This window comes from Staurois parvus, unplaced genomic scaffold, assembly GCF_062004578.1.
Source record: "Staurois parvus isolate SC_StPar_1 unplaced genomic scaffold, SC_StPar_1.0 ptg000548l, whole genome shotgun sequence".
In the NCBI taxonomy this organism is placed as follows: Eukaryota; Metazoa; Chordata; class Amphibia; order Anura; family Ranidae; genus Staurois; species Staurois parvus.
This window is the reverse complement of record NW_028318344.1, coordinates 4675924-4691735: the sequence shown is the minus strand read 5'-3', so window position 1 is coordinate 4691735 and position 15812 is coordinate 4675924. Positions and strand designations below refer to the sequence as shown.

General features: G+C 41.3%; 1 long non-coding RNA gene across 1 annotated transcript; it reads right to left on the bottom strand.

Annotated features, from left to right (window-relative positions):
• Positions 1 to 897: 897 nt before the first annotated feature.
• On the bottom strand, positions 898 to 1624 carry LOC149451137 (uncharacterized). Its single transcript, XR_016315137.1, has 2 exons — positions 1552 to 1624; positions 898 to 1184 (listed from the first exon to the last, which is right to left on the bottom strand). It is a non-coding gene; the product is annotated as an uncharacterized LOC149451137 (long non-coding RNA).
• Positions 1625 to 15812: the final 14188 nt, after the last annotated feature.

Here is a 15812-nt window from a genome sequence, read left to right as displayed (position 1 = left end):
CGGTTAGTAGTCCTCAATGAACTACCATGGCACTGTGAAGCTCCATGGTAGTTCATTCATTCTTCCTGTCAGTATATCTGCTTGCTTTTACATTCATTTGTTACCATTCATAATGCTGCCCCAAACTACCTCACCGACCTGATACTCAAATACCACCCTACCCGTAATCTTCGCTCCTCACAAGACCTTCTACTTTCTAGCTCCCTGGTCTCCACCTCCCACGCCCGACTGCAGGGCTTCTCCAGAACTTCCCCCATCCTCTGGAACTCACTACCCCAATCCATCAGACTGTCACCTACCCTCCTCACCTTTAGGCGCACCCTGAAAACCCATCTCTTCAGGGAAGCCTACCCTGCCCTCACCTAACAGACGATCTCCTCCATTCCTCCTAACACTCCATCCCCCACAGCCACTTCCTCCTGTACCACTATCCCCTCCCTTCTAGATTGTAAGCTCGAAAGAGCAGGGCCCTTGAACCCCTTGTGTATTGTATTGTTACTGTATTGTCTCATGTTCTGTTCCTCACTATAATGTACAGCGCTGAGCAAACCTTTTAGCGCTATATAAATACTGTATAATAATAATAATTATTATCACTGTCTGAACTACTTAGATCCAATATGCCCATGCATCCCTTCCTGAAAACTTTACTTATGGGGGGCGGGCACTATTTATAGCTTTCCCTTTCCTTCCATTTATTTCTCTCCAAATTCTCTGGCCTTTCTAAATTTCTCTATCCCCTTCTGTTTACCTTTTTTGCTTACACAGACCTTATAAAGACCCATGTCTCCTTTTGCATGAAATTCCCTCATCTGTACATTAAGGCAAGCGTACTGTTGGCATCACCAGGTTTGATGCTGTGCTGTGGCTGTAAGTAATAAAGACTCACACAAAATCTTGTGTTGAATACCTTTATTTTGCAAAAATACTTCCTTACTGTACAAATCTGTACTGTATGTATCTCTGTATCAATGATTATTTTTATTTGTTAATAATGAGAAACATCTATTGACATTTAAATACTGTAACTCCCCCTCTTCCCTTTCTCAAGGTCTTTCTTTGCTGCAAGCTTCTGGTCCTTCCCACATATCTAGACATTGATCATTTTGTTGCTTGATTAGTTGGCTGCTTTGCATGAGTTGTTTTGTGATTCACAAAAGTCCAGGTAGCATGTCTTGTTACTGCTAAAGATAAATTACTGTCTATTAGAGATGAGCAACAATTTTTTTTAAATTTCTCCTAAAAATGTGGGGATTTTATAGAAAATTATCTTTTTTAATAAATGCTTTGGAGGCAATTGGGAAGGTAAAATTTTAATGGTTTTTGTTGGTTTTAAAGTATCCAAAGCTGTAAATGACTCCTGAGGGTTACAATTAGCTTCTTTCGACTATACAGTATTTGACCTGCAGTAGGCTAATGACCTGCAGTAGTCTAATTTATATATTTTTTTCCCAGTGAAAAAAACATGACAAATTTAAAGTGACGTTACACCAAATAACATATGCATCAAAAAATGTAAAAATACAAAGAACACTAAAAGTGGATATGTACCTTTTCAATGTGTAGCTCTCTTTTGGAGGATTATGAGAAATGACCCTCCCCAAACAGGATAGTGCGCTAAACCTGTATGTAAATAAGAGAACCAGAACTGTAGTTAGGTATAGGCATACTGATGACCGCAATATGATAAGTGGGAAAATGGCGCCCGTCATTCATTAGTTATCAATAGATCAACTAAAAACTGCGGCCATAGTTTACAACTTCCGCTACATTGAGTACTATTGTCGATGGCATCATGGAGAAGTCTTCAACAAAACGGTGCTGATATGGACATGTATAAAAAAGTGGATATTATCATCCAATAAAATCCCCCTGAGGAAGTCATGTAATCAGTGATGAAATGCATAGGGACGGGGCTTAGTGGATGATGCTGAAGGACTATGCAGAGAAGAATGATTGATATCTGGATGTTAAAAACCTGCTTGTGAGCACCACACAGTGGTGATTTCTGTTATACTATAGAAGGTATTAGTTTAATGGTTAAAATGTGGTAATTGGTAAAATAAATGTTTTTAAGGAATAAAGCACTATTGTATTTTTCTACTCCTTTACATGTAAAGCTTTTACTTTTTTCTTCCTTTCCTTGTCTTCCTTCAGTCTGCTAATTAAGGAGAGGGGTTAATTGGTCACAGGTCATACAAGTACTATATAACTTGCTGTAGAGCTCACTCTGAGCTTGCTCATTTTTGAGCTTGCCTGTATTTTGGTGTTAAAAAACTGGAGTTGAAAACAGGAGATTATAACAGGAGTCTACTAATCTGTAAGTGACATCTGATATTTCCTATTAATATTGTAACTGGGATAATGTGTGCTAGCAGGGAGGAAGGTTTTGGCAGTGCAACAGCTCCAGGATGGATACCTCTGTGACAGATGTGAGCGGGTTGCCTTTCTGGAAACTCGCGTTAGAGATCTGGAGGAGCAAGTTGCAACACTGGGCAGAACTGACAACCTTGAAAGGGGTCTTCTGCTCCCTGAGCAGGTAGATAATGGCATTGATGTGGAGGGTGGAGGGGCTAATGAGGATTATCAGTTAGGAAGCTGGGTTACTGTAACGAGAAGGAGTGGTAGGGGCTCACAGAAAAGGAAGGCCAGCCCTGGGTTTGTGCACCCAAACAGATTTGCCAAGTTGGGTGAAGATATGGGGGTGGCAAGCTAAGGGATGGCAGCCCTGGATGTCACTGCTATCCCTAACAGCCAGGAGGGCAGAACATCTGTGAGGGGTGGTGAGGGTATTGCAGGAAGGCCTAGACAGCTGGCAGTAGTAGTGGATTCTATAATCATCAGGACTGATAGAATAATTTGTTGCCAGGATCGCCTCAACCAAATGATTTGCTGTCTCCTTGGTACCAGGGTTTGACATGTGGTGGACCAGGTTGATAAATTACTGGGAGGGGCTGGGCATGGCCCAGCTGTCTTGGTCCATGTTGGAACCAATTGCAGAATACATGGAAGGTGGAAGCTCCTTAAGAATCGATTTAAAGAACTAGGCTGCAAGTTGAAAGGAAGGACCTCCAAGGTGATATTCTCTGAAATATTACCTGTGCCATGCGCAACTCAGAAAAGACAGGGGAAAATTAGAGAACTCAATCCATGGCTAAAGACCGGGTGTAAGAGGGAAGGATTTGGGTTTCTAGACCACTGGGCTGACTTTTCATTGGGGTGCAGCATATATGCTAGAGATGGTTTGCACCTAAATGGAAAGGGGTCTGCTGTGCTGAGGGACAGGTTTATGGAGAGGCTGGAGGAGTATTTAAACTAGGATCAAGGAGGGAGGGAGAATTCGATTATAACGGGGTAGATGGATAAGACAGTGGTCAGTACTTATTGGTGGGTGGAATGGGGAAAGATGGGGGGAAGGCTGTGGCAGATAAGAAGGTTCCCATGTTACAAACAACCAATGGAATGGGTACCATTTGTATGAAAATAAAAAATATGCAAAATACATGTGAACGAGGTTTCAATGGATTAAAGTGTTTGTTCACCAATGCCAAAAGTCTGCCAAGCAAAATACGTGAGCTGGAAGCTTTTGTGCATGAACAGAACTATGATTTAATTGCTGCATTTTGGCTTCATTCTTCACATGACTAGGTCATTAATATTCCTGGCTATGTTCTCTTTTGAAGAGACAGGGTAAAAAGGAAAGGTGGTGGTGTCTGTCTCTATGTGAGAAGTGATCTCAGAGTGAGTGTGAAAGAGGACCTAGTTGATGGAGAGTGTGATGAGGCTGAAGTATTATGGATGGAACTGCACATGGTGCGTACTACAAAGGTAATCATTGGAGTTTGTTATAGGTCTCCCAGTGTTAATGAGGAGGTGGAGACTCAGCTCCTTGCACAGACTGAAAGGGCTGCAAGGGCTGGGACAGTGATAATAATTGGGTATTTTAATTATCCAGAAATTGACTGGAGTAATGGTACTGCAGGAACAGTTAAAGGGCAAACATTTTTAAACCTACTACAGGACAATTTTATGGTATAGTTCATAGAGGCCACAACTAGGAATGATGCTCTGCTGAACCTGTTAATCTCAAACCATGCAAAGCTTATTACAAATGTCCATATAATAGAACATCTGGGTAGCAGTGACCATAACATGCTTTAATTTATTGTTAGCTGTAAACAGCAAGCACATACAGGAAAAATAAAAACGCTCAATTTTAAGAGAGCTAATTTTTCAAGGCTGAGAGATGCTCTCCAAGACTTAGACTGGGAGGGAATATTGGCATCAATGAACACAACACAGAAATGGTATTTCTTCAAAAAGACTGTATGTAAACACACTGCAAAATATATTCCCATGGGCAACAAGTTTAAAAGGCTAAAAATCAAACCTATGTGGCTTACAGACAAAGTTAAAAAAAAACTATAGATAATAAGACAGGAGCTTTTATTAAATATAAAAATGAAGGAACGCTATCATCATTTAAACATCACAAAGAATATAACAGAATATGCAAAAAGGAAATGAAGGCTGCAAAAACTGAAAACGAATGACATTTTGCAAAAGATAGCAGGAAAAAAAAACCAAAATTCTTCAAATATATTAATAGTAAAAAGGTCCGGTCCGAGCATGTAGGCCCTTTACAAAATATTCTAGAGAGGGTGACTGGGAACAAAGAGAAGGCAAATTTATAAATACCTTCTTCAGCTCTGTGTATATAAAGGGGGGAGCTCTTGTCCATAATGGGCATGGTATTGGCACAGCTCCAGATGATCCACATTGGCTCACAATTGATATGATCCAAAAATACTTAGAGAGAATAAAGGTGAATAAAGCCCCTGGACCAGATGGCATACACCCACGGGTCCTTAAAGAATTGAGCTCTGTCATTTCAAAGCCATTATTTCTAGTTTTTAGGGTCTCTTTAATGACTGGCATAGTACAACTGGATTGGTGTAAGGCCAATGTGGTGCCAATATTTAAAAAGGGGTCAAAATCTTTACCAAGTAATTATAGGTCTGTTAGTTTAACTTTTATAGTTGGGAAGATACTGGAGAGTTTACTAAAAGACCACATAGATGTGTTCTTGCTGGAAAAAAAAATATTTTAAGCAACAGACAGCATGGATTCATGAAAGACAGAAGTTGTCAAACAAATCTGATTTCTTTTTATGAGGAGGTGAGCAAAACCTTGGACAGAGGGGTGGCGGTGAATGTGGTATACTTGGATTTTGCAAAAGTGTTTGACACAGTTCCCCATACACAGCTAATGTGTAAGGTAAAGTCTACGGGCTTGGAAAAAAAAAAGTATGTAAATGGATAGAAAACTGGCTAAAAGATCATATTGAAAGAGTAGTGGTTAATGATTCTGTCAGCACCTGTGGTAGTGAGCCCTTGTAGATAGTTGACTTGGGGTTCCGCAGTGTGTGGAGTCTGAGCCCCAGCCTGCTTCTTTACCAGAGCCCCTGATGGTGGGGATGGACTTGCTGGGACCAGGTCGTGGCCCCCAGGTACGCCCAGCTGAGGATGAGGAGACCGCTCGCAGGAGCAGAGCACAATGGGAGGAGACAAACGGAAATCCGATAGACTAGCAGAGATCAGGACGGGCGGAAAACAAGCACAGTCAGAGAACGAAGCCGGGGTTGGTACACGAGTAGTCAATGCAGGATATAGGCAATAGCAACACAGGAGCTACGACAACCAGGAAGCTGCTCAGGCAAAGTGGCCTAGACTGAGCATGTCTTATATAGGCAAGCAAACAAGGAGGCGGGCCAGGAAGTGATGGAAGGGAAGGAAATAAAACCCAGAGAACAGCAGACAACGCCCATAGGTGAGCACAGACAAACACACATGTGAAAGGGATCTGGAACAGCACTGCAGCAAGGAGGTAAGAACACAAACAAGAAACTGCAGGCTAACTTGTGACAGATTCATACTCTGAATGGTCTAGGGTTGTCAGTGGTGTACCCCAAGATTCAGTGTTGGGACCCTTACTTTTTAATATATTTATAAATGATATAGGGACTGGGGTTAAAAATACAATTTAAGTCTTTGCAGATGACACCAAGCTGTGCAGGGGATTAACGTCCTTACAGGATGTCTTCAACTTACAAGCCGACCTCTATGCACTGTTTAATTGGGCAACTATGTGGCAAATGAGGTTTTATGTTGATAAACGTAAGGTGATGCACTTGGGGACTAAGAATATGCATGCATCATACATACTAGGGAGCATACAATTGGGGGAATCAATGGTTTAGAAGGATCTGGGGGTTCTGGTAGATCACAAACTTAATAATGGCATGCAATGCCAAGCTGCAGTGTCTAAAGCGAGCAAAATGCTCTCTTGTATTAAAAGAGGTATAGACACCAGAGAGAGAGATATCATTTTATCCCTGTACAAATCATTAGTAAGACCTCATCTGGAATATGCAGTTTAGTTTTGGGCACCAATTCACAAAAAGAACATTGGGAAACTGGAGAAAGTACAGAGAAGGGCAACCAAACTGATAAGAGGCATGGAGGAGCTCAGCTATGAGGAAAGATCAGAGGAACTGAATTTATTCTCTCTTGAGAAGAGGAGATTAAGGGGCGATATGATCAACATGTATAAATAGATCAGTGGTTCATATAGTGAACTCGGTTTAGAGCTAGTCACCCTGAGGTCATCACAGAGGACAAGGGGGCACTCTTTACATCTGGAGGAAAAGAAATGTAATCTCTGAACATGGAAAGGTTTCTTCACAGTGAGAGCTGTGAAAATGTGGAATAGACTCCCTCAAGAGTTGATTCTGGCCAGCTCAATGGGTTGCTTTAAAAAAGGCCTGGATTATTTCTTAGATACACAGAATATAACTGGTTACTAACATTTATAGGTAAAGTTGATCCAGGGAATATCCGATTGCTTCTCAGGGGATCAGGAAGGATTTTTTTCCCCTGCAGGAGCAAATTGGTTCATGGTTTGCTGGGGTTTTTTGCCTCCCTCTGGATCAACTGTGAGTATAGGATTGTAATTTTTTTTTTTAATGGTTAAACTGAATGGAGTTCTGTCTTTTTTCAGCTAACTGAAAATGTAACTATGAATGAGAGGAGTAGAGGACTGGAGAGTGTCTGAAAAAAGATACAATTTGTTGACAATATAAAGGATTACTTAACACAGAATCCAGGTGAGGGGACATCTGATGGATGGAGCATTGTTCAGGATATGATCCTATGATTCATGATACACTATATTGCCAAAAGTATTGGGATGCCTGCCTTAACACGCACATCAACTTTGATGGCATCCTAGTCTTAGTCTGTAGTGTTCAATATTGAGTTGTCCCACCCTTTGCAGCTATAACAGCTTCAACTTGTCTGGGAAGGCTGTCCACAAGGTTTAGGAGTGTGTCTATGGGAATGTTTGACCATTCTTCCAGAAGCGCATTTGTGAGGTCAAGCACTGATGTCAGACAAGAAGGCCTGGCATGCAGTCTCTGCTCTAATTCATCCCAAAGGTGTTCTATCGTGTTGAGGTCAGGACTCTGTGCAGGCCAGTCAAGATCCTCCAACCCAAACTCTCTCATCCATGTCTTTATGGACCTTGCTGTGTGCACTGGTTATGTTGGAACAGGCAGGGCTGCTGTTAGAAATCATGGAGCCCTATATAGCCTACGTGATGGGGCTCCCAAAATCCCACCCTGACCCCACCCACCCATCTAAAAAGAAATGCAGCTTTGTCTTTAAAGGATAGTTATCTTTCTCCAGCCTGTTATAAATTTGGTTTTCTAAAAGGAAAACTGTTTTGGGATGAAAAAAATTAGGAAAATTAAACAGATTAAAAAGGTGGAAAAATACATCAACAAGCCAGGTCTGGTTAAAGATGGTTTGCTGCACCAAAATCCTATAAAAGTGTCAGAGTACATAAATCTTATGAAATCATTTTCCCACTTAAATCACCAAATGAGGAAAGTAATAAATGTAATAATCACACATTCACATTGCCTCTCTGGAAGATGTATGCAAATTAAACATGTTAAATATGAAGAGAAAACAACCCGATATACAGAAAATACTCTGAGTGAAATCTCCAGTAGCTTGACATTACTCAGGCACCTTAAATGTGCCAAAATAAACTAAATAACAGTTGTATAAACCAAATTCAGTTAGAGCTTCATATACTGTTAATTCTGAAAAAAAACTTGAGACACTCTAGTGCAGCATTAATAAATCTATATAATATTCCGCACAGTATAACACTTGAAATACAGGTGAAGAAAATGCCCAACAATACAGTCAGGCAAGTACCGTTCTCCTGGCAACTGCCAAACCCAGACACATCCATCGGATTTACATACAGAGAAGCATGATTTGTCACTCCAGAGAGCATGTCTCCACTGCTCTAGGGTTCAGTGGCAATGTGATTTACACCACTGCATCCAACGCTTTGCATTGCAGTTGGTTATGTAAGGCTAGAAGGCAGCTACTCGGCCATGGAAACCCATTCCATGAAGCTCTGTACTCACTGTTGTGCTCATCTGAAGGCCACATGAAGTTTGGAGGTCCTTAGCTATTGACTCTTCAGACAGTTGGTGACTTCTGCACACTGTGCAATTCAGCATGCACTGACCCCACTCTGTCATTTTATATTGCTGTTGTTCCCAGTTGCTTCCATTTTGTTATAATAACACTAACAGTTGAACATGGAATATTTAGTAGCAAGGAAATTTCATGGATGGACTTGCACATGGAATTGCCCAGGTGGCAACCTATCACGGTACCACGCTTGAATTCACTGAGCTCCTGAGAGCGACCCATTATTTCACAAATGTTTGTAGAAGCAGTTTGCATGCCTAGGTGCTTAATTTTTTTACACCTGTAACCATGGAGGTGATTGGAATACCTGAATCCAATAATTTGGAGGGGTGTCCCAATACTTTTGGCAATATAGTGTATATACACATGAGTCTAACATTGCTTGTGGGTATTAGTCTGCTCAGTCATATTACTTGTTTGTGGTTAAGGATAAGACACTATGTATCTCTCATTGCATGCTGACTGAGTAAAAGATTTAAAATGACAGTATCATATATACTAAACAGATTGAAGTGATCCAAAAAATGTTTAAAGAATGCCAGGAGTTTATTGGAGCTGATATATTAAGGGTCCAGGTGAGGGCACATCTGGTCAAGGTGTCACATATTGCATTATTATTTTTAGTTTATATAACACACAAGGCATGATTGATATTTTTTGAATGTGAGTAGTATAATCTACCTAAAAATAGAGTTCTGCATAGAACCCAATCAGCTTCCAGGTTTTATTATCAAAGCCTAATGAACAAGCTGAAATTAGAAGCTGATTGGCTACAATCCACAGCTGCACTAGATTTTGCACTCTCCGTTATTAGTAAATATACCCCTATGTATTTTTTAATTTTTTTACATGCACTTTGAGTGGAAGAGAATGTATGGAAGAAAGATTTGAAATATACATTGCACCAGGCAACTTGATTGATCAGTTCCTCAGCAGCTGAGATTGACTGAAAAAAGCGATGATTTACCATATATGATTGTAGGGTCAAACGATTTGGGTGAGAGCACATCTTGACCTTTTGAATACACAAGAAGAAATTTACACAAACACACAGATTTTTCAAGAGACATTTATTATTGTTATTTAGTGTTGGAGTATATGGGAATTGGAGGATTGGTCACAACCTTTATTATTTGTGTTTGGTATCAGCGCTGCACCATTGTTTAGTTTTTTTAGGTTTGACAATAAAGTTGGCAGTGCCTTCACCTATAACAGAAGGGACATTAACCAGGATCTTAACCACTTGTCCTCCTTAGGATTTACCCCCCTTCCTGACCAGGCCATTTTTTGCGTTACGGCATTGCGTTACTTTTACTGACAATTGCGCGGTCATACAACACTGCACCCAAATGAAATTTACGGGTTTTTTTCCCACGAATTAAGATTCTTTTGGTGGTATTTCGTTATTTATTCTTGTGCTATAAGCAAAAAAAGACCAACAATATTGAGAAAAAACTATATTTTGGACTTTTTGCTATTAAACATGTCCAGTAAAAAAATGTTAAAAATCTAATTTCATCATAAATTTAGGCCAAAATGTATTCTGCGACATGTCTTGCTAAAAAAAATCCCAATACGTGTAAATTAATTGGTTTAAGTGAAAGTTATAGTGTTTACAAATGGCGGTATAGATAATGGGATTTTTTTTCTACTAGTAATGGTGGCGATCAACGACTTTTAGCGGGACTGTGGCAGACATTCTGACACTGGGGGGGGGACTAACTTGGTGTCACTGACATCTACAGTGACACCAGTACAGTGATCAGTGCTAAAACACAACACTGACACTGTACTAATGGCACTGGGCAGGAAGGGGTTAATGTGAAGGTGATCAAGGGGTTAACTGTGTGCTGTGTGTGTTTTACTAGGGGGCTGGGGTTCTTTACTGTAAGCACACTGATCGGGATGGCTGTACTGTGCACAGCCATCCCGAGCAGTGTGCTCGAGCTGACAAGAAGGAAGATTGCTTGTAAACAAAACAATCTTTATCCCCATTAGAGATGCTCAGTAATCACCGGGCGCTGGCAGGTAATCACCGGCATGGGGGTGGCAACATCATGCTTTGGGGCTGTTTCTCTGCAAAGGGACCAGGACAACTGATCCATGTACAGGACAAAGAATGGGGCCATGTATCGTGAGATGGGTCTTCCAACATGACAATGATCCCAAACATACCACCTGAGCAACGAAGGAGTGGCTTCGTAAGAAGCATTTCAAGGTCCTGGAGTGGCCTAGCCAGTCTCCAGATCTCAACCCCATAGAAAACCTTTGGAGGGAGTTGAAAGTCTGTGTTGCCCAGTGACAGCCCCAAAACATCACTGCTCTAGAGGAGATCTGCATGGAGGAATGGGCCAACATACCAGTAACAGTGTGTGCCAACCTTGTGAAGACTTACAGGAAACGTTTGACCTCTGTCATTGCCAACAAAGGATATATAACAAAGTATTGAGATGAACTTTTGATATTGACCAAATACTTATTTTTCACCATAATTTGCAAATAAATTCTTTCCAAATCAGCCAATGTGATTGTCTGGATTTTTTTTCTCATTTTGTCTCTCATAGTTGAGGTCTACCTATGATGCCGATTACAGGCCTCTCTCATCTTTTTAAGTGGGAGAACTTGCACAATTGGTGGCTGACTAAATACTTTTTTGCCCCATGGAATGTGCGCTGCTTGCGCATGCCCCCTACCCGGAAATGCAAAATCACATATATATACGTGATTTTGCGTACAGGTGCCGTCCTGTAGCAGTATATCTGCTATAGGGCTGTTCTTAAGTGGTTAATCAAAGTAATTAGGTGCAGAGGAACTACTTCAACTAGCATGTAACATTAACCATAAGTATACAGCTACACCACCAGTATGGAAATAATACAAGTTTTCGATAAGAAAAGGTAATAGCACATACATCCAATATAAAACAGGTATTATTGCAAAGGGCCCACCAAGAGTCCTAGTGGAATTGTGCACATATACCTGTGTATATATAGTTAATAATAAAGATACCTCCAGATGAATGTTGCAGAAAAGCTCAGTTGCAGAGGCCACTTATGGATGATTGCAATGATTTGTGTCAGAGACCTGAAAACAAGATCAGCGGTAATGGGGAGATCCTTCAACTGTTGTCTAATCAGCCTGGACTGCAGATTCTCACCAACAAAATGTGGTGTGACACTGGAACTCAGAGTCAGTGTCAGGATCAAGGTCTGAAACTGACCGCTGCTGTGTCTGGAGATGGCACTTCTTTGCTGAGCCACTGGGAATGCTGGACAGCTCCCTGGACCATTTTTTAATTGATCTTGCTTTTAACCTTGTTTCCCGTGAACCTTGAATCCTTTGTATCTTCAATGAACTTCCTATTTTAGCCATGCCTTTGCAGTTCCTGATTGCCAGATTATTGTGTTCTTTCCAGCCAATATTTTGCTCTTGCCACTCCTGCTGCCTTCTGTATCTCCACTACCACTCATTACCAACCTTTCTGCTGTTCCCCGATTACACTTCCGCCTGATCTCAGCTTGAGACAACTTGTTACCAACCTTTGGCTTGTTTACTGACTATGCTTCTGCTTGATCCCTACCTGTTATATCTGCTACTGAACCGCTGCTTGCTCACCTCTTGGTGGGACAATCCTGAGGACCACAACCTGGCACTAACATGCATCAAAACCCATCTCCACCATCAGAAGCTCTGGTGAACACCGGTTAGTGCGTAGATTCCGCACCTCGGGTGAGCCTGTGTCAACCACCTGGGTGACCTGTTGCTGTACTTTTCCAGATGGTTTGCTGCACTTTTCTAGACAAACTCTAACAAACAGAAGTGGCCACCCAACCTGGCTTTAGCCTATGGTGGTTATTAAGCCCTGAGCTAAAACTAGCTAATGACTCTCAGACCAGAAGGGTCAGGGTTAACTAAAATAACAGAAACTGAATATAAATGCTATTGCAATAAACAGGTTTACCTACTAATAATCTGGCACTGTGCATGTGAGATAATAAATGTCAAGAGAAAAAAAAGCAGAACCAGCGTTCAGGTCTATAAGCATCCCGGGAACACGGTAACAGTCATTAGCTGAGGTGCATCCCATTAAAGATCGGGGAAACTGAGCTCTAAGGAAGGGAGTACGTCTCCTGAAATGCGTTAGCACACCCTGTCGCAAGACCACCGTTTTCTGGGATGTCACATTGGTTCCTTGTTTGTTTATTTGAATCTTGGTTTGTGAGTATATACTTTTGTCATTTTCAATAAATTCGTTTTTATCACGGTAACGCACAAGAAGAGTGAGCCCCTTTTTTGCTTTCTTCATGTGAGATAATAACAACAGGACAGAGATAAGTCTGCCACAAGAATTTAGATGTGAACTCAAGAAGCAATGGCAGCTGCAAACTATTAGAACAGAGGAATACTTGCCTAATAATCTCTGCTTCTGGCCTGGAAATACAGCCGCTCCTGTGGGCATAAGATATAATGGTTCAATTCTCGGTGTCTTCTTCTTGGAAACTCCCCTTTATATAATATCACCATCCTACTATCGGTGTTTCTAACCCAGCTAGCAGGAACAGGAAGTACCTGTCTGTAACCAATTAACTCTGTGGTAATTAACAAGCAAAAGCTATTTACAAATACAGACAGTAGAAAGCAGCGGATCCCTACAAATGCTTATTAGAATATTTACTTATTCTGGATAATCTATAAATGCACTTTAAAACAGGCCCTGGCTGACCTCTGTAGGCATTGTGGAGAAATTCAACTTCAAAACTCACAATAGAACTACTATCAAAGCTCCTCTCCCCTTATTTTATAAGACACTTGCCTGTCTGTCACCCTACTAGTGTAAACAAACATTTGCTGTAATTAGACTGAAATACAACTTTAGAGTTGATCTTTGAAGATTAATTACTTCAAAATACAAGCAACTATAGATCAGTGAGTGCTTGTTTAAAGATCTTTAAGCACTTCCCTACTCGAAAGATGGCTAAAGAGCAGCTCTCCAGATCTGGGAGAGTGTCCAGGGCTGTCCTCCAAGAAGCGCACCTCCTGCACACCTCCTGGGGTGTGCATCGGGAGTTCTCTGTGACTGCAGTGTCCCTCAGACACAGCATATCACAGATCAGGATATGGGCTCTCTAATTTGCCCCCCCAATCATGTAATAGATGTGTCCAATCACAGTCATCACACAATGTAAACAGAGGCATGCACCTTTGTATCATCTCAGTGAGAATGCAGCCTGTCAAGGATCTGTGTGTATCTACTGGTTTTATTGTGCAGCTGCACACAGATCACACAGTGTAGCCATCTGCAAAATGTGCCCCAAGCACCATCCTTTACAGTGTACATGTGCACAGAAACATCTGTACCAGTGTCCCCTCAACATCTGTCACAGTGTACTAGTGCTACTGTGGACACAATGCTAGCATAGGGGAAAAGACACAATGGGGAGAGCTACAAGGTTCAGGTCTGGCTACTGACCCAACAATACAACAAACAAGAGATCCCTGTGCTCAAATCCATACAGCTAGTGCATGCATTTATCCATCAGGTGCTAAAGGGGTGTAACCACATTAACTCTAGAAATTCTGAAGGACCCTCTGCACACTGGTATATACCCTTTCAAGCAAACTATGCAACAAATAGGGATATTTGGTTCACACATATTGCAATACATGTTTAAGCTGGCCAACTGCGTCAAAGTAATCCCTCTATGGCCAGTCCTACTCTGCCCTGCCTACGCAAGTGCTACTGTGGACACAATGCTAGCATAGGGGAAAAGACACAATGGGGAGAGCTACAAGGATCTCTTGTTTGTTGTATTGTTGGGTCAGTAGCCAGACCTGAACCTTGTAGCTCTCCCCATTGTGTCTTTTCCCCTATGCTAGCATTGTGTCCACAGTAGCACTTGCGTAGGCAGGGCAGAGTAGGACTGGCCATAGAGGGATTACTTTGACGCAGTTGGCCAGCTTAAACATGTATTGCAATATGTGTGAACCAAATATCCCTATTTGTTGCATAGTTTGCTTGAAAGGGTATATACCAGTGTGCAGAGGGTCCTTCAGAATTTCTAGAGTTAATGTGGTTACACCCCTTTAGCACCTGATGGATAAATGCATGCACTAGCTGTATGGATTTGAGCACAGGGATCTCTTGTTTGTTACAGTGTACTAGTGCACACAAATATCTGTCACAGTGTACCAGTGCACATCAACATCTGCAATAATGTCCCATTACAACATCAACATCTGTCGGTGTCCCCAGTAGACTGTCGACATTTGTCAGTGTCCCAACTGACCTTCAACATCTGTTGGTATCCTCAGCTGGCCATCAATTTCTCTCACAGTGTACCAAAGCACAAAGCCCGGGGTCAGTAGGGGGCCCCATGATATGCCCCTGGTACCTTTTTCATAGGCTTTTTTGAGTTTGGGCAAGGACACAGGGGCCCCATGATCACCTATTGCCCGGGGGTCCCATGAGTTGTCAGTCCGCCCCTGATTCTGGGGTGTATTTCTTAGTATTTCAATGCTGTGTGTTAGAAATATCCTATAAATTTACAACTTTTTGTTGAAAAAAAACTTGTCTAAAAGACAAATTATGCCTCATAGAAAATACGTTGGCGTGTTTCCACTGTCCTAGTGCTTCAGGGCCTTAAAAAGTGTGATAGGTAGTCAGGAAATTAGATGAGTAATTTATGCTCCTTGAAAGTCCAAAGGTTCTTTTTGGATTTTGGGTCACTCTATGTGGCTAGTCCGTGAAAAAAAACTCATACATGTGGTATTCCTCTTACTAAATCTCTTGGGATGTCTACTTTCAAAATGGGGTCATTTGTGGGGTATTTGTACTGTCCTGGCATTTTAGGGCCTCCAGAAATTAGATCCCCAGTACATCAAGACTGATCAATTTTCATATATACTGTATATAGTTTGTAGACTATAACTTTCACACAGACTAAATAATATACACTGATGTGGGTTATTTTAACCAAAGAAATGTAGCAGATTAGATTTTGGCCTAAATTTATAAAGAATGATTATTTATTTGCAACATTTTATAACATAAATGAAGAAAAATGCATTTTTCAAAATTTCGGGCCTCTCTTCATTTATATAACAAAAAGTAAAAAAATGTTGTGACTAAATACCACCAAAGGAAGGGAGTGAAAGTGCCCAGTACTGATGTGGTTAACAACTCGCCCGCCCCCACCACAGTTCATTTACTGCAGCAGGGCGGCAGCTGCAGGCACAGTC